This window comes from Eschrichtius robustus, chromosome 18 (genome assembly GCF_028021215.1).
Source record: "Eschrichtius robustus isolate mEscRob2 chromosome 18, mEscRob2.pri, whole genome shotgun sequence".
NCBI classification, from domain to species: Eukaryota; Metazoa; Chordata; class Mammalia; order Artiodactyla; family Eschrichtiidae; genus Eschrichtius; species Eschrichtius robustus.
The window spans coordinates 40,765,400-40,790,440 of NC_090841.1; the positions used below are offsets into that span (position 1 = coordinate 40,765,400).

Consider the following 25,041-nt stretch of genomic DNA (forward strand, 5'->3'; position numbering starts at 1 on the left):
CCCATGATATCCTGTATCCTTAAAATTATTAGTAAATCTTGATACTGGGTAAGATCTTTGATTAGCACAATCTGATTTGACAGACTGATCCTTTGTGTCTCACACACTGATTCTAAACACCCACTCCACAAAAAAGCACCCTCACCTTCGGGTAGGACAAAGGCTGAAGTATACTTTCTGCCCCATCAGGCTGTAGTGAGGATTTTGGATTGAAACTGCACTTCGTTAGACTTCTTCCCTTTCCCCTGTTCTGATTCCTCTACTCCCTCATCAGTTTATCTTGGTAACACTTCCTCAATAAATTACTTGCATCTGAACCTTTGTTTCAGCATCTGTTTTTCAAAAACCTGACCTTCTACAGACTGCATATAGTGAGATATTTAGACTTTAACATGACTTTAATGCACACAAAAAATGGAAACCACTGAAGGATTTGGAATAGAAAAATAATCCCCCAAATTATGAGAAAATGACAGAAGTGAGCTACGATAATTATCAAAGTTGAAAGCACTGTTTTTCATTTTAGTACTGACTTCTGTCCTTTGTTTTTCATCAGTTCTTTGCTTTACTCTTTGCAGCGTTCCTGAGGCTCAATGAAATGAATACTGAATTTGAAGGACAATTCAGTTTTTATAAGGAGCAGCACTTTAAAACTATTGAAACCAAACAAAATAAAGTATGTTATAATCAGTAAATATTTTTCTACTTAACATTCTACAAATGCCAATATATAAATTAAATTTTAACTCCCGTGAAGCACCAATTGAAAAAGCAATTTTGTGAAGAGTGTAGAACTAATAAAGTGTAATAAGGATTGTTGGAACATCAGTTCATTGCTCCGAACACCTGAGAGACCTCTCAGGCTTAATTGAGTCAAAATAACTTCTCAGTTCAAGTTGACCCAATATTGTGTTCATTATTCCCGATTAGGTGACAGCAGTGAATATGAAGAACTAAAGAAATGGGGGGTGGGGGGTAGAAACAAATATTCTGAAATTAATTTTTTTATTAAGAAATTTTAAAAATCTGATATTTATAACCAGTGAAATGAGACTAAAAATTGTATTTCAAAGTTGTAAAGACTGATGAATTTTCTCTGTATATAGAGACATAAGAACATTTTAAGTCTTAGATAATAAATGCCTGACTAGAATCATCTAGGAAAAAGATAAAGAATTGTTATGTGTTAGTTGTTTAATGCCATAAATTAATGCGTTTAACTCAGGTATGTCTCTGATAAGAACTGACAAAGGAAATTTAGTTAAATTTTAACCAAAGACTGTCAGTAAGAAAGCTTATGAAAACATATGCCCTTATGGAATAACAAAGGTGGAATCAAGAAAAAAAAAAAAAAAGATTGAACTACAATGACACTATTTATGCAAAGGCAATATATCTTGTTGAACAGCAAGGAATATAAATTCATTCTGCCTGGGTTTAATTCTTAGATCTGATATTTATTAACAGTATGATTTTGGGTAAGGCACTTAACTATATGTCATGCTCCATTCTTTAAATTAGAGATAATAATAGTACCTACCTCACAGGATTATTAAGGATAAAATATATAAAGCACTTAGAATATTGTAAGGATTATATGTAAAGCATTTAAAATGGGGCTATTACAGAGTAAGCACCATATAAATGCTATACTTTGTTATTATAATGATTATTAATTAATGTTTATACCTGAATAATGACTGAAGAATAAAACAAGGTGCAAAACAGTGTTTGTAAATGTTAAATTTAAAAAATGTTTAAAAAGCACATAGGCAAAATATGCTAATACTTAAATAGAAAACTAAAGCTGTCAGACCTTTAATGTCGACTTCTTATTAAGCAAATAATGCACCTGTAAATATTGGAAATTTCTTCCTTGAATTTGTTCTCTCTTTAGTCACTGGCATTCTTAAATGCTTATGTAGGAATGTTGCTTCAAAATATTTTTATGGGATAATATGTCCACCTAAGCAAATGAATTCACTAATATGGATGAAAAATATAAAAATTATAGCATTTAATGTCAATTAATATATTAATTAAACTACTCATTATTGCACTTCTATTTTGTTTCTAACACTATGTTCAGTGATAATATGGAAATGAATATGACAAACTTCCTGCTGTGATACACATTTACCATCTATTAGAGGAGACAGGCATTCCTAGTTCCTACATATTCTGATAGGGTTCGAGTAATGTTTTGTCCAGGGAAACAAAAAAATGAAGCCCTTCACCTTGTCAGTGGAACCAAATATGGCTTTCCAGAACTGAAAATTATTGCAATGAATTTGAATTAAGGTCTCCATATTAATTATTTCTACTGTAAAATGAGTATATAATATTTAAGAGCCTCATAAACAACACCCATCATGTATGTTTTAGGTGTCCTTATTTAGGAACACCAAGACAATTTTGAACCAAATACAAAATATCTGACAATAAATTGACCTTGATTTAATGCCAGAATTCATTCCACAGTACTTACAGAAGTGAAAGTTTAAGTACTCTACAGGTATTACTAAATGTAAACTTGTGAAAGTTACACAACCTCTTTGAGTTTACACATTTGTGAAATAGGGAGAGTAAAATAAATGTAACTTCTGAGATTTTAGTACAAAGTACAAGACCTGGAATATAGTAGGTATTCAAGATGTGATGGCTAATATCTGTGTTGTTAAATTCTTATTAGTGTTAGGAGAGAATTAAATTTAAGTTAATGACAATAACAATGTGAAAAGATAACTCTCTTCTTTATTATTATATTCTTTTCTAGAATTAATGATAACCCAGCACAAATCTATGTCCTTCAGAGTAGCTGCATATTACAAAAATGACCAAGGAATACAGATTTTTCTGGTTCTAGCCAGAAACTTTAAAAAACATGATATTTCTGCTTTGGGGTGTTGCTCATAAATTCCTTGGAGAATCTTGGGAATGTTACTGCCAATCAATTCAAATGAATAAATGCACATATGTACAGTCTTTACGTAAAATTCCATGGAGCTAAGTTCAAGAAACATAGACACACATAAACACATACATACACATATGTATGTATGTATATATCTTCAGCTCACAGTACCCAAACTAAGGCATTCAATATCATGTCAGAATTGTTGATCTGAATCCTCTTTATATGTCTTACTTCAGCACTTAAATTTAGTTTTATCTTTGTGTGACTTGCTTAGCTATAGGAAACATTATACAATCACCTTTGCACTTTCTGAAATGTCATGCTTTTTGGTAAATCTGTGAAAAACTATAGAGCATAAAGATCCCTTCTTTGAATTCACTTATTTGAAACTGAATGCTTTCTCTCTATGTTAGGAAATCACAGGGAGTATATTTTTGGTAATTTGTGGTTTTAAAATCTAGCATTAAAAAATAGTTAAAATATTGCAGTTGTATCCTTTTAATGCAATGGATATTAAACAAGAAGAATATCCATGATAGGAAAATGGTAAAGTGTCTGTCAATGTTGATATTGGCCTCTGAACAATGTTGTCCTAAGCATGGCTCTCTTAGCTTGGAGAGAAAGATTTAAGAGCAATTAAAAAGTCAGTTTGACTCGGAGACATTGGAAGTTTGAATTGGTATGGCAAACTAAGATAAGCACAAATTGGCAACAAAGTCCAATTCTTAAACTCAGAATTTTAATTTTTGGTTTCAACCCTCCTTATGATGCTTAATGTTCACAATTCTCTTGTCTCTATCTAAACCACCTTGTTTAGCTTTCATTTTCTAGTGAAGCATAAGTTTGATTTTGACAGATTTAATTGAGCATCAACTGTCTGCCTTATCCTAGTATTTCGATGCTGGAGAGAGGTGTCCAGAGCCGTGCTGAAAATTATCTAATTAGATTTTAATATCAAAATAGTATATCCTTTTTGTACATCAGAAAGATTCTAAAAAATCTCCTTTCCATTTTCAAAATGTACATTATCAATGAAGAAAGTTGTATTTAGTTGTAATAAAAACTTTGTGATATGTGGAGTGAAGGAGAGTCTTCATACAGATTTTTTTCATCTGTTTCCTTACCCTCCATATTTATGAGTATTCCAGGCAAGAAAAATGAAAAAGACAAAAAGAAAACAAAAAATAACTAATATAAATACACATACTTTATATAAAAAATAGGAACTCATTCAAACCCACTAGTAACAAAAATGCAAATTAAACAAGGCATGTTATTTTTCTTATAAAATTGAGAAAAAAAAAAACACAAAAGATGAAGAGATGGTGGTTCATTTCATTATTCATTAAATATGTATTGGGTACATACAGTGAAACACCTTTTGAAATTTTAGAGGTATATCTATAACAATGACAAAATACTTGCTCTCATAGATTTTTGTATTCCAGTGAGAGAATACAGAAAATAAGTACCTAAGTAAACAATAAAAATACATTCAGGAATATATGAATTATGTGAAGAAAATTAAATAAGGCTACTTGACAGAGAATGACGATGTTGGGAGGAGCCATTTTTGAGTGAGTATTCAGTGAAAGCTTCTCTGAGGGGGTAAATTTTTATCTATGGTGAATAACAAGAAGCCAGCCTTGAGGAAAATATATTTTGTTTTTTGTTTGTTCATTTGTTTGTTTTCCAAACACAGGAAACTGCTAGAGCTATACCATAGAATGTAAGCTAGTGTCAACTTAAGCATCCCTAGAAATAACACCAGCATGGTTAGCACTTAGCATTGAAAAGGAGGTCAGAAAGAGAGGCATTATGTAGGGACTGATAGTTTTTACTTAAATGTGATGGAGAATTTTGAAAAAGAAAGTGAGATATTTATGTGTGTGTATATATATATATATATATAGATAGATAGATAGATAGATAGAGAGAGAGAGAGAAAAGAAGAAGAAGAAGGAGGAGGAGGAGGAGGAGGAAGAAGAGGAGGAGGAGGGAACGGGGTGGGGAAGAGGGAGGAGAAGAAGAAGAATGAGGAGGAGGAGGAGGAGGAGAGAGAAGACCAGTGGTTAAAGATAAATGGAAATGGAGAAAAAGGGAACAGATTTGAGTGAAGGTAGAGCCAACAGGGATTGCTGAAATAACAAACGTGAGGGGTGAGGGAATAAAGGCAAGGAATTCTGGAGACATTAAGTTTTTGGAATAAGCCAACTGTGTGGAATATACTGAGTGCTACATGCTCAGACTGGGACAATTCAGAGAGAGAGCAAATTTGGTAGGGAATGAAGATTCCTGCTTTTAGATATGTTTGGAGTGAGCTGCTTAACACTTGATTGACAAAGGTCAAGAGAGGAGTAATAGCAAATAAAGAAGACTCAAAATATTGGGTAATGTGTAAGAGGCATCTCAGAGTTGTATGGGGTCATATGAAACAAGATAAGAAAGTATTTCAAAAAGGAAGGAATAATTAATTATGTCAAATGCTGCTGAGAGGTCAAGAAAAATAAGAACAGAAAGATAATCTTTGTACTTAGCAACCTGAACATCATTATTGACTTGAATAGAAGTTTCTGTTCCATTATAGATGTAGAACCAAAGTCTGATAAGTATTTTCCAGAAGAAGAGAAAAGGTGATGTAATAAAGCGATTACAAATATTTTATTATTCTCACTTCCAGAAAGAGAGGTAGAAAAAGACAGAGACAGAGACAGACAGAGACAGAGCAGATAAATGAGTTAATAGCCAAAAGTGTGTTTAAGGTCAAGGATTCCTCAATAAGATGAAAACACTAGAGAATTATGGTATTCTATAAGAAATTATTTTACAAAAATCAGAAACTGAAGATGAAAAGAGAGAAAAGGAGTGTTGGACAACTATGGTGGTAGTATAAATTTGTGTAAATTTTGCCAAACAATTAGTTTAAGTTCTTAAAATTGTATTTACTTTGAGAAGTTAATCTCATTTCGGGGAATCTATCCCAAAAGCTTGTCTAAAAGAATACTATTCATCACATTACTTAAAATTTCAAAATATGGAGAATATAAAAATATCCTACAATGTAGCTCATCTCTATAATAGTATATTATACAATTATTGAAAAATCATACTTTTGAACAATACTCAATAAGAGGAAAAAATATGAAATAATGTTATGTGATAAGGAAAGATTAAAAATTAATATTCAGATAATTCTAATTATAATATATATATTCATGGATGAGTTTGAATATATTTTGTCACTTACATATATAGATATTCACATGTATATTTTTTCTAGATATGTGAATTTTCAAATATGCATTCAGTTTACATTTATGATTGCTAAAATAAGTTTTATTTTCTCCAGTTTTCACAGAAACAGCCATGCAAATTTTTATAATGAGGAAAATATGCATTTTAAATGTTTCTAGATGTGTTATTTTGAGAGCAGAATGAAAGCCAGCAACTCTTGGGAGGTATTTAAAAGTAGAAGTTTGGAAAGAATTGTGTGAAGAACAGTGCTTGGGGAATGAACTGGATTGTATTCAACACAGAGGACATCTTTTTCTCCACTTACAGGTAGAAACTTCCATCAATAACCTCTAGTCACCCTCAAGTGGACATTTCTTAGTGGAGGGAAATAATAGAAAGCATTTTGCAGGAGCAGGGCTGGGAAAAATTGCATCTTCAGGAGTTGCAGTATCTATATAATTTCAGCAATCAAAAATTACTACAGAGTAAATATTAAGCAATAAAAATATAATTTTCTTAAAATGTTAATCAAGCTAGAAAGTCTATATAACTTAGACTTAAAACTAAAGTTTTAGAATAAGTATTGAGGAATTAAAATTATTTTTACAAAGCCTTAAATTCAAAGAAGTTTGGACTGATACAAGTAGATTACAGACACAGAAGTAAGAGGAAAAAAATTAGAAACTAAAATAGATGTGTGGTTTTAAAATTGTATCCTTCTAAAGCAACATTGTCAGTCTAATCATAAGAAAAACATCACAAAAACCGACACTGAACGACATTCTACAAAACACCTGTCCAGTACTCCTCAAAACAGTCAAGTTTACCAAAAACAAAGCCTGAGAAACTGTCACAGCCAACAAGAGCCTAAGGATTCACAATGGCTAAATGTAATGTGTTATCATGGATGACACCCTGCAACAGAAAATAGTAGGCAAAGCTAAAGAACCGAATAAATTACAGACTTTAATTAATCAAAATGTACAAGTATTGATTTATTAATTATAAAAACATGTATCATACTAATGTAAGATGTTATAAAAAGGAAAAGTTGAGGGTGGAGCATATGGGAACTCTGTACTATCTTCACAATTTATCTGTAAGTCTAAAATTATTCTAAAAAATAAAGTTTTTTAAAAAATTGGGATCATAGTAATACCAAAGAAACATATTGTGGTACCAGAGATAAGTAAATGAATGGAATATCACTGCTAACGTATTCACAAAATAAATCTATGTAAGGCACGTTTCAAAACTATGAAGGCTTGATGCTGAGATTCTGAGTGTAGTTCCTGGGGAAGAAGCTCAGTTGTTCCGCTCTCCCCGCTCAGGGTGCATGCTGCCTCTATAATAGCTTCCTGCAAAACTAACACCAACGTTGAATGTTCTTTTTGCTTTTCACCTTTCTTTGTAAAAGTGAAAATCCTCTTGGGATTTCTGTTGGTTAGCAAAAACAGGTACTAATGTAGATCTTTTATGAAAGTAAAGTGACATAAAGATTTTCAGAAAGCAGGGGATACCTGTATATCCACAAAAATACTGAAGACTGAGGGTGGGATTCTTTTATTTTATTTTGAACTATTTTATTTGTTTTCAATTTTTGAAATAATATAAAATTAATTCATTATTAATTATCAGCATCAGATATTAAAATGATAGAAATTACAGGTGTAGAAAGTAATTGATATGTCATTGATATTAATTATCTAAAATTAATAATACATTGTGCACTATTTTGAGGTGGCTGGTAAAGGATGGGGTGGGAGAAAAATTAAGCGGGCAGTAAGTCCCTTCTTCAAGTATCAAGATGTACTTGTGCAATGCTTATAGTTAACGAACAGAGGTTAAATATATTATATAAAATTAAAAGGAACACTGACTGTGATATTTAGTGCCAGTACTTTTTGAATGAGTCCTCTTACAGAAAAGCGAGACACTCAATGAACACCATCTCAGTAATAACCATGGGAACATGCAGCCAAAATACGCTGGTGATGATTTAAATATTTTATATTAGAGTAAACACATATTATGGACTAAATGTTATATTTTTACTGATATAAAATATAGAACATCTGAATTCCAAACAATTTTGCTGCTTTGGGTGATGACCCCAGACACAGAGCTATGTTTATCCAAAAAGCACTGTCCCAGCTACTTCTGGCCATATGATTGAAATACAGCAAAGGAGCATTATTAGTTTAGCATAGTTCATGATGGTGTGACTGTTGAACCTTAGTGCTTTGTGCATTGTGTGTATATATATGACCATATATATTCATACACATAAGTAACCAACATAATTAATGAAAACAGAAAATACATTGGATATACAAAATATGATGTAATATATAAGATGAACATTACATATAGTTTGGGATTGACATGTACACACTGCTATATTTAAAATGGATAACCAACAAGGACCTATTGTATAGCACAGGAAACTCTGCTCAATATTATGTAACAACCTAAATGGGAAATGAATTTGAAAAAGAATAGATACATATATATGTATAACTGAATCATTTTGCTATGCACCTGAAACTAACACAACATTGTTAATCAACTGTACTCCAATATAAAATAAAAAGTGAAAAATAAAAATAAAAATAAAAAATATCAAGGCAAAAAAAATAAGAAAATAATGTGATATATGCAAATAAAAAGTTTTTCCCTCCATAGTTCATACTCTATAGTTTAACTAGATTCATCTGTTTTTCTAATAAGAAAGCCTTAGATAAAATAGACTGGTTACCTAAGAAACCATAAACCATGTTCTAGTATTTGGGGGCATAATTACTCTATTTATGATCATAACACTTAGAACCATTGTTTTGAGTCAACTTACAGTAACAGGGGATAATTTTGGTAGAATATTCTTTGAAGAATTCACCTATCTGTGAAATGTCCTTTTCCAAGATACACAAAATAGAACTCCTTTAAAAATAAATACAGATTTTAAAAGGTAGGTTTATACTCTCACCTTTCTGTATCCTATTTTTAAAACACCAGTTTAATACTGTGTTCAAAGCACTGATCTCATAATTGTCAATTTGAAGGAGTTAAATGAACTTATATTTTAGGTCTCTGAAGCCCCAAAGCATCTTTTCCTCTGACTCCAATTCATTTGTACATCAAGGTCTCACTTACAAAGCTGTTCTCTTAGAAGGTTCTACTGGGAAAATATTTTTCTCTGGACTCAGTCACATTTTCACAAGCAAAGTAAACTGATAAGCAGTTTAACCCCTTCCTTAATTATGTCTATAAATACTTTATTACAACTAACACTCCTTTTTATATGTAAAATGAAGATTTTCCCCAAAAGAATGATTTGAAAAATTACTTTCAAGAGAAATAGGGTGTTTTTTAAAAACTGTTTGTTTCCTTTGTTTATGCTCTCATTATCATTCCTAGTATACACCTTTAGCTTCAAAATGTCTCTGTAGAACAAAGAGCGTATTTTGGTCTAGTTACAGTAGTTAGCACCATCTTAATGAAACTCTTGGTAAGCTAAACTTAGCAAAAATTTTTGGATTTTGAGACTGATAATGCCACACATACACCAAGAGAATGTGAAGAGAATTATCATTCATATAATGAGGCTTTTGAGAACAGAGGAAGCCCCTAAACAGGTCTGAAAATGGCTTGAGAAGGCAGAGGGGAGACTGAGGCTGTTGGGAGAGTCTTGCCTGCACTGGGAGGGGATGGGAAATGGAGTTTCACGGTTTGAACTTCCCAGGTGCCAGACGAGGGAACACTCGCGCTTTCTTTTCAGTTTGCCTAGATTTGGAGCAGAAGGGGAAGAGAGACAACTGAGGTTTAAAAGCTATCAGCCAGCCTTCAGACATCAAAAAAATGGAGAAAAACTATTAAAGCAGATGAGAAATTTGCCTACTTCCTATAGTCTGGAGAAAATGACTCTGATCTTACTAGCCATTATGATTCTGAATCTAATTTTTATTATCCTGAGTACACAGGTAAGTATAATGAAAAGAAGAATTTCATCTTACTATTCAAGAAAGCCAGATATTATCATGTCTAGCTTATTATATCTTATTCACCACAATTTATTTGTTGTTGCTGTTTGTTTTTGTGCTGGAATGCTTTGCCATACCAGGAGAGAATTTCAGACATAGACGGATTAATGGCTACATTTAGGCGGTATTTTACTCATTACTTCTGTAAAGAGATAATTTTGCCAATTGTGGGAGCAGGCTATTGAGAACATGATATGTGGTAGGCCCTAGAAGAGAATTTTACCAAAAATTTATAACCTATAACAGATGCCAATGTGCCCATAGTTCCAATATTGGATGTTCATATGATTGATGAATAAGTTATTGATCCATCACGATATTCCATTACAAAATGAATATACATTCTCGTTGGCAATTGCATCCACTAATTACATATTATTTTATTATTATTTTAATTGACTACTGAATTGTTGTTATTTCTATTCACCTACTATATGAGGTTAAGATTTAGAATGGAGTCAGATTAATTATGGTTTCAATAAACAGCTACAAAAATTAAACCTGACCCTTCTTCATTAATTTTATTGCTGCCAAATGCAACAGGCATAACTCATTAAATCGCTACACTTCAATGTGAATTTATTAGTGGTTTTTTTTCATTTAATGTAGCTGGGATCAATCAGTGGTGAGGAGTGGTGGAGATTTGTAGATAAAGGGTAAGGCAGAAAAAAAAAATAGTAAGTTGTCAAAGAAAAGTGAATCACTCTCTGTGTACGGCCTAGGTTTACTTTGACTCTAAATCTGTGTATTCAAACAGAGGCATTTCAATGGAAAGGGCGACTTTTCCTCAAATCATACTTTAAAAGCCCTGTGTACATTGAGTCTAAAACAATATGGATTTTTCTGAAGAAGAACTTTTTGCCAAATATTAGAAAACAAGATATTCTGTCAGGCCCTAAGTTTATTAATAGATTATTTTTACAGAGCCCCAAAGGAAAGGTTCAGAATTCCAAGTGACAAACTTCTGTCAAAAAAAAACACAACAGATTGGGGGCTTCCCTGGGCTCCCCTGGTGGCACAGTGGTTGAGAATCTGCCTGCCAATGCAGGGGACACGGGTTCAAGCCCTGGTCTGGGAAGATCCCACATGCCGCGGCGCAGCTAGGCCCGTGAGCCACAATTACTGAGCCTGCGCGTCTGGAGCCTGTGCTCCGCAACAAGAGAGGCCACGATGATGAGAGGCCCGCACATCGCGATGAAGAGTGGCCCCCACTTGCCACAACTAGAGAAAGCCCTCGCACAGAAACGAAGACCCAACACAGCCATAAATAAATAAATAAAATTAAAAAAAAAAAGATTTAGCAACAAGGCCTCCTCATTTTTATATTCAGGATAACATTGAGATAATCAGGTACTATTTTTCTCATTTCTTAGTTCCTTACTGGTAAACTCTTACTTTTTGAATTGTTTGGAAAACCCAAGCAGAACTGAAGATACATGATCAAAATTGATAACACTTACAAGGTTTTGCCAAAAATAGGTTTGTCCACAGTCAGGTTCCAGGAACATGAACCTGTTGCCACTTAATCCTTTTGAAATGACATTTCTCTGTCTTTTATTTACAAGATAATGGAGAACAATGATATACATTTCAATTTTTATTTAATTGGAGATGTTAAAAATTGGATATTCTCTGGCCTACAATATATTATATTTCACAGTATACTAAAAATATGAAGACTGGTGCTTTACTCCTGTTCAGTTGTTAAAACATATATAAATTAAATTGATAAATGTCAATATTAGGCCTCACTTCTTTGTTATTTCTCAAAGTTTCATGTCTTGTAATGAGGGAAATGTTCTTGTATGGAGAGAAAGGTGTTAGTAAATAGTTATTTATGTATTTTCTGGTTGATATATTTAAAACTATGAGTATTTAGAACTGAGTAATAATTGTTTACATTACAGTTTCTTAAAAACACAGATAATTTAAATGTCTTTGTTTTAATAATTTCTTGATTTAGCACTTCATGATCAGAAATGATTTAACCTATTTGTTTTCTTACATACATTAAAAAATTTGGAAACCCTATATTTCTAAATACACAAGTGAATTACAAATGGCTGGTTATTTATCTATCTACTTGCCAGGGTTGGTCTTAAGGCTATATATGGATGATTTCATTTAATCTTCACAAAGATCCTATTATGTGGGCATTTTTTATTATTCCCTTTCAAAACTTATAGGTGAGAATGTAAAGATAGAATCTGGTTTCCTGAAATAAGTACAAGTTATAAAACCTATAATGTTGAGTTTTATGAATGTAGAAGATAGAACAATGCTAGTGAATAGACAGCCATCCCCAACTGGAAATTGGCATCTTTTTTAACGTGCTGGCAAAGCATTTTGTCAGACTGTTATTGATATAGTTTGGGTCTCAAAATATAGGTTGAGGGAGATTGTAGTACTAGAATGTATAATAGGACAAATAAATAAAAATATTTTGGAATGTGTAGATTTGTCACCATTTAAACAAGTCTTGCAAGAGACAGCTGATCTCACACTAAAAATAATCAACTTGAAATTAGGGATTAAAGAAAATAATGTTTCTTAAAATATTCAATCTCTGCTTATAACCTGGCATCTACATTGACAGAGTCTCCAGATTTGGAGCTTTACAGAGTTGAAAAATCCAAGTTTTGTAAACCAAATTGAAGGTACTAAATATCTCAGCAGAAGATAAAATCTTGGCCTTAGGCTTTTGTTAAGTAACTAATATTAAAAGATCTTTGCCAAGCAAATGTAGATTACGAACACTGTTTTTTGCCAAAAGACTACTGCTTCGAAATACTTCAAAGAAGTGACCATTAAGCTAAGCAAAGATTAATGGAAGAGAAGACTGCATAAAATAATAAAGTAACAGAACAGAAACCAACACAAAATAACCCCTCAGGCTTAAAAGCTGTCTAAACTCATTGGCTATGGTTATGAAGTATTGAAAGGAACTATAATCTCAAAACAAACAAATGGAAAGCAAGCAAGCAAGCAAACAAATAAAAGAAAGAAAAAGAAAGAAAGAAAGAAAGAAAGAAAGAAAGAAAGAAAGAAAGAAAGAAAGAAAGAAAGAAAGAAAAAGAAAGAAAGAAATAAAAAAGGCTAGTTAGACACTTCCTGTGAATTTCAACACTTAAAGCAGTTCCTAGACCAGTGAATTTTCACTAGCAGAAATGGACTGCAAAAATTATGTATTCTCTAAAAAAGGTCTATCTCAGTTGTAGTTATGAAGCATAATGGACAGTAGAGATCATCTCAGAGGACAGAACTAAGAAAATATAGGAAAATAACTTTGCTGACATAACAGTGAGTTTTTGTAATTCTTGTCAGTCAGGATTTCAAATATACTTTTGGATGTGATTGATTGATTGATTGATTATGTATGGAGAACTATTTTATTTTTATTTAAAACAAGTATTTAATATCAAAGGTTGGCAAGGGAATAGAGCATATGGGACTCTTATATATTGCCAGAGAGGGTGGAGATCATTGTTTTCTTCCAGTTTTACTGAGTTATAATTGACATTGGCACTGTATAAGTTTAAGGTGTACAGCACAAAGATTTGACTTATGTACATCATGAAATGATTATCACAATAAGTTTAGTGAACATCCATCATCTCATATAGATACAAAATTAAGGAAATAGAAATATTCTTTTTCCCTTGTGATGAAAATGCTTAGGATTTACTCTCTTATCAACTTTCGTATATAGCATACAGCACTGTCAATTATATTTATCATGTTGTACATGACATCATGTGTAATGTTGTACATTATATCTCTATTACTTATTTATCTTATAACTGGAAGTTTGTACCTTTTGACCACCCTCATCCAATTTCCCCTTCCCTGACCCCAACTCTGGTAACCACAAATCTGATCTCTTTATCAATGAATTTTTTTGTTTGTTTGTTTTTGAAGTATAATGACCTAAACGTCATGTTAGTTCTTGTTACATAACACAGTGATTTGATAGTTCTATATATTTCAACATGATAAGTTTAGTTAACATCTGTCATCATGCAAAAATATTACACAATAATTGACTATATTCTGCACAATGTACATTTCATAACTGTGACTCATTTATTTTGTAACTGGAAGCTTGTACCCTTAATTCTTCTCACCTATATCTTTCCTCCTCCACCCACTTCCGTCTTGCAACCGTTTGATTGTTCTCTATATCTGTACCTCTGTTTCTGTTTTGATGTTTGTTCATCTGCTTTGTTATTTATATTTCACATATAAGTGAAATCATACAGTATTTGACTTATTTCACTTAGCATAATATGCTCTAGTTTCATCCATGTTGTCACAAATGTCAAGATCTCATCCTTTTTAATGACTAATATTCCATCATATGTACTTACCACACCTTCTTTATCCATTTATTTATTTATGGGTATTTAGGTTGCTTCTATACCTTGGTTATTGTAAATAATGCTTCAATGAACATAAGGGTGCATGTATGTTTTCTAATTAGTGTTCTCATTTTTTTGGGGTAAATACCCAGGGTGGAGTTGCTAGATGATATGGTAGTTCTACCTTTAATTATTTAAGGAATCTCCCTATTGTTTTCCATAGTGGCTACACCAGTTTACATTCCTCCCAACAGTGCTCAAGAGTTCCCTTTTCTCCACATCCTCAACAACACCTGTTATTTGTTGTCTTTTTGATTATAGTCATTCTGAAAGGTGTGAAGTGATATCTCCATTTTTTTTTTTTTTTGGAGTATAATTGCTTTACACTGTTGTGCTAGTTTCTGTTGTACAGTGAAGTGAATCATCTATATGTATACATATGTCCCCTCCCTCTTGGACCTCCCTCCCCTCCTTCCCACCCATCTAGGTTGTCACAGAGCACAGAGCTGAGCTCCCTGTGCTATACAGCAGGTTCCCACTAGCTATCGGTTTTACACATGATAGTGTATTTACGTCAAACCTAATCTCCCAATTCATCCCACCCTCCCCATCCCCCTCTGTGTCCACACGTCTGTTCTCTATGTCTGCGTTTCTATTCTTTCCCTGCAAATATGTTCATCTGTACCATTTTTCTACATTTCCCATATATGTGTTAATATATGATATTTGTTTTTCTCTTTCTGACTTACTTCACTCTGTATGACAGACTCTAGGTCCATCCACATCTCTACAAATGACCCAATTTCATTTCTTTTTATGGCTGAGTACTATTCCATTATATATATGTGCCACATCTTCTTTGTCTATTCATCTGTCGATGGAAATTTAGGTTGTTTCCATGTCCTGGCTATTCATTTCCCTCTGATCAGTGATGTTGAGCATATTTTCATATGCCTGTTGGCCATCTGTATGTATTCTTTGGAAAAATGTCTATACATATCCTCTGCCCATTTTAAATTGAATTTCTTGTGTTTTTGATGTTGAGTTGTGTGTTCTTTGTATATTTTGTATATGAACACCTTATCAGATATTGTTTGAAAATATCTTCTTCCATTCATTAGGCATTCTTTTCATTTTGTTTATAGTTTCCTTCACTGTGCAAAAACTTTTTAGTTTGATGTAATCCCATTTGTTTATTTTTGCTTTTGCTCCCCTTCCCTAAGGTGACATATCCAAAAAAAATATTACCAAGATCAATGTCAAAGAGCATACTACCATGTTTTCTTATAGAAGTTTTATGGTTTCAAGTCTTACATTTAAGTCTTTCATCTATTTTGAATTTATTTTTGTGCATGGTATGAAAGAGTAGTCCAGTTAATTTCTTTTGTGTATAGCTGTCCAGTTTTCCCAACATGATATATTGAACAGGCTATCTTTACCCCATTTTATATTCTTGAATTCTTTGTCATACATTAATGGTCCACATAACTGTGGATTCATTTCTGGACGCTCTATTATGTTTCATTGATCTATGTGTCTGTTTTGGTGCTATTAATGAACTGTTTTGATTACTGCAGCTTTGTAGTATAATTTGAAATCAGGGCACACGCTTTCCCCAACTTCGTTCTTCTCTCTCAATATTGTTTTGGCTATTCAGGGTCTTCTGTGTTTCCATACAAATTTTAGAGTTATTTGTGCTAGTTCTGTGAAAAATACTGCTGGTATTTTGATAGGGTTTGCATTGAATCTGTAGATTGCCTGGGTGGTATGGTCACTTGAACAATATTAATTCTTCCATTCCATGAACATGGTTTATCTTTCCATCTATTTGTGTTGTCTTCAATTTCTTTCATCAGTGTCTTATAGTTTTTCGAGTACAGGTCTTTTACCTCCTTGGTTAGATTTATTTCAAGGCATTTTATTCTTTTTGGTGCAATTATAAGTGGGTTTATTTTCTTAATTTCTTGTTCTGATAGTTCATTGTTAGTGTATAGACATGCAACAGATTTCTTTATACTAATTTTGTATCCTGCAACTTTACCAAATTCATTGATGAGTTCTAGTAGTTATTTGGTGACACCTTTAGGATTTTTTGTGTGTATATGATGTCATGTGCAAACAGTGAAAGTTTTACTTTTTTCTCTCAAGTTTGTACTCCTTTCATTTCTTTTTCTTGTCTGATGCTGTGTCTAGGGCTTCCAATACTGTGTTGGATAAGAGTGCAAAAGTGGGCATCCTTGTCTTGTTCCTGATCTTAGAGGAAATGTTTTCGACCTTTCACCATCAAACATGATGTTAGCTGTGGGCTTTATCATACTAGCCTTTATTGTGTTGAGGTATGTTCCCTCTATACCCACTTTGTTGAGAGTTTTTATTATGGAAGAATACTGAATTTTCTCAAAAGATTTTTCTGCATCTATTGAGATGATCATATGATTTTTATTCTTAAATTTGTTAATGTAGTGTATCACATTAATTGATTTGTAGTTATTGAACCCTCCTTGCATCCCTGGGCTATATCCCACTTGATTATGGTGTATGTTCATTTTAATATTGAATTTGGTTTGCTAATCTTTTATTGAGAATTTTTACATGTATGTTCATCAGTGATGTTGGCCTGTAATTTTCTTTTTTTGTAATATCTTTGTCTGGTTTTGGTATCAAAGTGTTACTGGATTCATAGAATGGTTTAATAAGCATATCTTCCTCTGCAATTTTCTGAAATACTTTGAGGAGTATAGGTGTTAACTCTTCTTTAAATGGTTGGTAGAACTCACCTATGAACATATCTGATCATGAACTTTTTTCTGTTGGTAGTTTTTAAACAACTGATTTAATTTTAATACTGGTAATTAGTTTGTTCATATTTTCTATATGTTTCTAGTTCAGTCTTGAGAGATTGTACATTTCTGAGAATTTATCCTTTTCATCTGCTTTGTCCTTTTATTGGCATATAATTGCTCAGAGTAATCTCTCACAATTCTCTGTTTCTGTGGTATAAATTATAATTTCCCCTTTTTCATTTCTGACTTTATTGATTTGGGCCTTCTTTCTTTCTTTCTTTCTTTTTTTTTACTTTTTCTTGATGAGTCTAAAGGTCTATCAATTTTGTTGGTTTCAGAGAAACAGCTCTTTGTTTCACTGATCTTTTCTATTGTTTTCTTGTCTCAATTTCATTTATTTCTCTCTGATCTTTATAATTTATTTTCTTCTACTTTGTTATTGATTTTCTCTTCCTTTTCTAGTTCCTTTAGATATAAGGTTAAGTTGCTTATTTGAGATTTGTTGTTTGTTGAGGTAGGCATGTATCGCTGTAAACTTACCTCTTAGAACTGCTTTTGCTGCATCCCATAAATTTTGGATTATTGTGGATTTGTCTTCATCTACTTCCAGGAGCTTCCACGTATTTTTTTTTTTTTATTTCTTCTTTGATTTCTTCAGTGATCCATTTATTGTTTAGCCTGCATATGCTTGTGTTTTTTGAAGTTTTATTTCTTGTAGTTGATTTCTAGTATCACAGCATTGTGGTCAGAAAAGATGCTTAATATTATTACAATTTTCTTAAATTTACTAAGATTTGTTTTGTTGCCTACCCTGTGATCTATTCTGGAGAATATTCCTTGCATACTTGAAAGAAATGTGTATGTGTGTATGTATATACGTAAAATGTCAGTGGAGCTTCAAGGTGGCAGACGAGTAAGACGTGGAGATCACCTTCCTCCCCACAAATACATCAGAAATACATCTACATGTGGAACAACTCTTACAGAACACCTACTGAATGCTGGCAGAAGACCTCAGACCTCCCAAAAAACAAGAAACTCCCACATACCTGGGTAGGGCAAAAGAAAAAAGAAAAAACAGACAAAAGAATAGGGATGGGACCTGCACCAGTGGGAGGGAGCTGTGGAGGAGGAAAGATTTCCACACACTAGGAAGCCACTTAGTGGGTGGAGACTGCAGGTGGCAGAGGGGGGAAGCATCGGAGCCATGGAGGAGAGCGCAACAACAGGGGTGAGGAGCGCAAATCAGAGAGATTCCCGCACAGAGGATCGGTGCCAACCAGCACTCACCAGTCTGAGAGGCTTGTCTGCTCACCCGCTGGGGCAGCTGGGGGCTGGGAGCTGAGGCTCCATCTTCGGAGGTCGGATCCCAGGGAGAGGATTGGTGTTGGCTGTGTGAACACAGCCTGAAGTGGGTTAGTGCAACACAGATAGCAGGGACGGAGTCCGGGGAAAAGTCTGGAGTTGCCGAAGAGGCAAGAGACTTTTTCTTGCCTCTTTGTTTCCTGGTGCGCGAGGAGAGGGGATTAAAAGCGCCGCTTAAAGGAGCTCCAGAGATGGGCGCAAGCTGCTGCCATCAGCATGGACCCCAGAGGTGGGCATGAGATGCTAAGGCTGCTGCTGCAGCCACCAAGAAGCCTGTGTGCAAGCACAGGTCACTGTCCACACCTCCCCTCCTGTGCAGCCTGCCATTGCCAAGGTCCCGTGATCCAGGGACAACTTCCCCAGGAGAACACACGACACACCTCACGCTGGCCTCTGCGGCCACAGGCTCATCCCGCATTCCATACCCCTCCCACCCCCCGGCCTGAATGAGCCAGAGCCCCCGCATCAGCTGCTCCTTTAACCCCATCCTGTCTGAGCGAAGAACAGACGCCCTCTGGTGACATACATGCAGAGACAGGGCCAAATCCAAAGCTGAACACCAGGAGCTGTGTGAACAAAGAAGACAAAGGGAAATCTCTCCTAGCAGCCATAGGAGCAGTGGATTAAATCTCCAGTCAACTTGATGTATCCTGCATCTGTGGCATACCTGAATAGACAACAAATCATTCCAAATTGAGGAGGTGGAATTTGAGAGCACTGATATATATATATTTTTCCCTTTTTCTCTTATTGTGAGTGTATATGTGTATGCTTCTGTATGTGATTTTGTCTGTATAGCTTTGTTTTTTACTATTTGTCCTAGGGTTCTGTCTGTCCGTTTACTTTTTTTTAGTTTTTTTTTTTAGTATAGTTTTTAGTGCTTGTTATCATTGGATTTGTTTCTTGGTTTGGTCACTCTGTTCTTTCTTTCGTTCTTTTTAAAATTTTTAATAATTACTTTTTATTATTTATTATAATAACTTTATTTTATTTTATCTTCTTCTTTCTTTCTTTCTCTTTTTTGTCCCTTTTATTTTGAGCCGTGGGGATGACAGTCTCTTGGTGTTCCAGCCAGGGGTCAGGGCTGTGCCTCTGAGGTGGGAGAGCCAACTTCAGGACATTAGTCCACAAGAGACCTCCCAGCTCCACGTAATATTAAATGGCGAAAGTCTCCCAGAGATCTCCATCTCTATGCCAAGACCCAGCTCCACTCAATGACCAGCACACTGCAGTGCTGGACACCCTATGCCAAACAACTAGCAAAACAGGAACACAACCTTACCCATTAGCAGAAAGGCTGCCTAAAATCATAATAAGGCCACAGACACCCCAAAACACACCACCAGACGTGGACCTGCCCACCAGAAAGACAAGATACAGCCTCATCCACCAGAACACAGGCATTAGTCCCCTCCACCAGAAATCCTACACAACCCACTGAACCAACTTTAGCCACAGGGGGCAGACACCAAAAACAATGGGAACTATGAACCTGCAGCCTGTGAAAAGGAGACCCCAAACACAGTGAGTTCAGCAAAATGAGATGACAGAGAAACACACAGCAGATGAAGGAACAAGGTAAAAACCCACCAGACCTAATAAATGAAGAGGAAATAGGCAGTCTACCTGAAAAAAGATTCATAATAATGATAGTAAAGATGATTCAAAACCTTGGAAATAGAATGGAGAACATACAAGAAACGTTTAACAAAGACCTAGAAGAACTAAAAAGCAAACAAACAGTAATTAATAACACAATAAATGAAATTTAAAATTCTCTAGAAGGGATCAATAGCAGAATAACTGAGGCAGAAGAACGGATAAATGACCTGGAAGATAAAAGAGCAGAAATAACTTCTGCAGAGCAGAATAAAGCAAAAGGAATGAAAAGAATTGAAGACAGTCTCAGAGACCTCTGGGGCAACATTAAATGCACCAACATTTGAATTGTAGGGGTCCCAGAAGAAGAAGAGAAAAAGGAAGGAACTGAAAAAATATTTGAAGAGATTATAGTTGAAAACTTCCCTAATATGGGAAAGGAAATAGTTAATCAAGTCCAGGAAGCAGAGAGTCCTCAGGATAAATCCAAGGAGAAACACACCATGACACATATAAATCAAAGTATCAAAAATTAAATACAAACAAAGAATATTAAAAGCAGCAAGGGAAAAGCAGCAAATAACATACAAGGGAATCCCCATAAGGTTAACAGCTGATCTTTCAGCAGAAACTCTGAGAGCCAGAAGGGAGTGGCAGGACATATTTAAAGTAATGAAGGGGGAAAACCTATAACAAAGATTACTCTATCAAGCAAGGATCTCATTCAGATTTGTTGGAGAAATTAAAACCTTTACAGACAAGCAAAAGCTGAGAGAGTTCAGCACCACCAAACCAGATTTACAACAAATGCTAAAGGAACTTCTCTAGGCAGGAAACACAAGAGAAGGAAAAGACCTACAATAACAAACCCAAATCAATTGAGAAAATGGTAATAGGAACATACATATCGATAATTACCTTAAATGTAAATGGATTAAATGCTCCCAACAAAAGACATAGACTGGCTGAATGGATACAAAAACAAGACCCATATATATGCTGTCTACAAGAGACCCACTTCAGACTTGGGACACATACAGACTGAAAGTGAGGGGATGGAAAAAGATATCTCATAGAAATGGAAATCAAAAGAAAGCTGGAGTAGCAATTCTCATATCAGAAAAAATAGACTTTAAAGCAAAGACTATTACAAGAGACAAAGAAGGACACTACATAATGACCAAGGGATCAATCCAAGAAGAAGATATAACAATTGTAAATATTTATGCACCCAACATAGGAGCACCTCAATACATAAGGCAAATACTAACAGCCATAAAAGGGGAAATCAACAGTAACACAATCATAGTAGGGGACATTAACACCCCACTTTCACCAATGGACAGATCATCCAAAATGAAAATAAATAAGGAAACCCAAGCTTTAAGTGATACATTAAACAAGATGGAATTAAGTTATATTTATAGGACATTCCATCCAAAAACAGCAGAATATACTTCCTTCTCAAATCAAGCCTTGGTAAATTAAAAAAAAATTGAAATCATATCAAGTGTCTTTTCTGACCACAATGCTATCAGACTAGATATCAATTACAGGAAAAAATCTGTAAAAACTACAAACACATGGAGGCTAAACAATACACTACTTAATAACCAAGAGATCACTGAAGAAATCAAAGAGGAAATCAAAAAATACCTAGAAACAAATGACAATGAAAACACGACCACCAAAAGCCTATGGGATTCAGCAAAAGCAATTCTAAGAGGGAATTATACAGCAATACTATCCTACCTTAAGAAACAAGAAACATCTCAAATAAACAACCTAATCTTACACCTAAAGCAATTAGAGAAAGAAGAACAAAAAAACGCCAAAGTTAGTAGAAGGAGAGAAATCATATAGATCATACCACAGATAAATGAAAAAGAAATGAAGGAAACGATAGCAAAGATTAATAAACCTAAATTTGGTTCTTTGAGAAGATAAACAAACTTGATAAATCATTAGCCAGACTCATCAAGAAAAAAAGGGGAGAAGACTCAAATCAATAGAATTAGAAATGAAAAAGAGGAAGAAACCACTGACACTGCAGAAATACAAAGGGTCATGAGAGATTACTACAGCAACTATAAGCCAATAAAATGGACAAGCTTGAAGAAATGGACAAGTTCTTAGAAAGGCACAACCTTCCAATACTGAACCAGGAAGACATAGAAATTATGAACAGACCAATCACAAGCATTGAAATTGAAACTGTGATTAAAAATCTTCCAAAAAACAGAAACCCAGGACCAGATGGCTTCACAGGTGAATTCTATCAAACATTTAGAGAAGAGCTAACACCTATCTTTCTCAAACTCTTCCAAAATATAGCAGAAGGAGGAATACTACCAAACTCATTCTACGAGGCCACCATCACCCTGATACCAAAACACCATGATCAAGTGGGGTTTATCCCAGGAAGGCAAGGATTCTTATATATGCAAATCAATCAATGTGATACAGCATATTAACAAATTGAAGGAGAAAAGCAATATGATCATCTCAATAGATGCAGAGAAAGCTTTTGACAAAATTCAACACCCATTTATGATAAATACCCCCCAGAAAGTAGGCATAGAGGGAATTTACCTTAACATAATAAAGACCATATATGACAAACCCACAGCCAACATCATCCTCAATGGTGAAAAACTGAAACCATTTCCACTAAGATCAGGAACAAGACAAGGTTGCCCACTCTCACCACTATTATCCAACATAGTTTTGGAAGTGTTAGCCACAGCAATCAGAGAAGAAAAAGGAATCCAAATCAGAAAATAAGTAGTAAAGCTGTCACTGTTTGCAGATGACATGATAATATACATAGAGAATCCTAAAGATGCTACCAGAAAACTACTAGAGCTCATCAATGAATTTGGTAAAGTAGCAGGATAAAAAATTAATGCACAGAAATCTCTTGCATTCCTACACACTAATGATGAAAAATCTGAAAGTGAAATTAAGAAAACACTCCCATTTACCATTGCAACATAAAGAATAAAATATCTAGGAATAAACCTACCTAAGGAGACAAAAGACCTGTATACAGAAAATTTTAAGACACTGATGAAAGAAATTAAAGATGATACAAATAGATGGAGAGATATACCATGTTCTTGGATTGGAAGAATCAACATTGTGAAAATGACTCTACTACCCAAAGCAATCTACAGATTCAATGCAATCCCCATCAAACTAACACTGGCATTTTTCACAGAACTAGAACAAAGAATTTCACAATTTGTTTGGAAACACAAAAGACTCCGAATAGCCAAACAATCTTTAGAAAAAAAAACGGAGCTGGAGGAATCAGGCTCCCTTACTTCAGACTATACTACAAAGCTACAGTGATCAAGACAATATAGTACTGGCACAAAAACAGAAATATAGATCAATGGAACAGGATAGAAAGCCCAGAGATAAACCCACGCATATATGGTCACCTTATCTTTGATAAAGGAAGCAAGAATATACAGTGGAAACAAGACAGTCTCTTCAATAAGTGGTGCTGGGAAAACTGGACAGCGACATGTAAAAGAATGGAATTAGAACAGTCCCTAACACCATACACCAAAATAAACTCAAAATGGATTAAAGACCTAAATGTAAGGCCAGACACTATCAAACTCTTAGAGGAAAACATAGGCAGAACATTGTATGACATAAATCACAGCAAGATCCTTTTTGACTCAGCTCCTAGAGAAATGGAAATAAAAACAAAAATAAACAAATGAGACGTAATGAAACGTAAAAGCTTTTGCACAGCAAAGGAGACCATAAACAAGACGAAAAACCAACCCTCAGAATGGGAGAAAACATTTGCAAATGAAGCAACTGTCAAAGGGTTAATCTCCAAGATTTACAAGCAGCTCATGCAGCTCAATAACAAAAAAACAAACAACCCAATCCAAAAATGGGCAGAAGACCTAAATAGACATTTCTTCAAAGAAGATATACAGATTGCCAACAAACACATGAAAGAATGCTCAACATCATTAATCATTAGAGAAATGAAAATCAAAACTACAATGAGATATCATCTCAAACCAGTCAGAATGACCATCATCAAAAAATCTACAAACAATAAATGCTGGAGAGGGTGTGGAGAAAAGGGAACACTCTTGCACTGTTGTTTGGAATGTAAATTGATACAGCCACTATGGAGAACAATATGGAGGTTCCTTAAAAATCTAAAAATAAACTACCATATTGCCCAGGAATCCCACTACTCTGCATATACCCTGAGAAAACTATAATTCAAAAAGTGTCATGTACCACAATGGTCATTGCAACTCTATTTACAATAGCCAGGACATGGAAGCAACCTAATGTCCATCAAGAGATGAATGGATAAAGAAGATGTGGCACATATATACAATCGAATATTACTCAGCCATAAAAAGAAACGAAATTGAGTTATTTGTAGTGAGGTGGATGGACCTAGAGTGTGTCATACAGGGTGAAGTAAGTCAGAAAGAGAAAGACAAATCCCGTATGCTAACTCATATATATGGAATCTAAAAAAAAAAAAAAAAAAAAAGGTCATAAAGAACCTAGGGGCAAGATGGGAATAAAGACAGAGACCTACTAGAGAATGGACTTGAGGATATGGGGAGGGGGAAGGGTAAGCTAGGGCAAAGTGAGAGAATGGCATGGACATATACACACTACCAAATGTAAAATAGATAGCTAGTGGGAAGCAGTTGCATAGCACAGGGAGATCAGCTCTGTGCTTTGTGACC

The 25,041-nt window shown here is 34.3% G+C and overlaps 1 pseudogene; it reads right to left on the reverse strand.

The window, feature by feature from the left end:
• The window catches only part of LOC137751859 (myb/SANT-like DNA-binding domain-containing protein 7), a 68,356-nt pseudogene that overhangs the window by 40,643 nt on the left and 2,672 nt on the right, over positions 1-25,041 (reverse strand).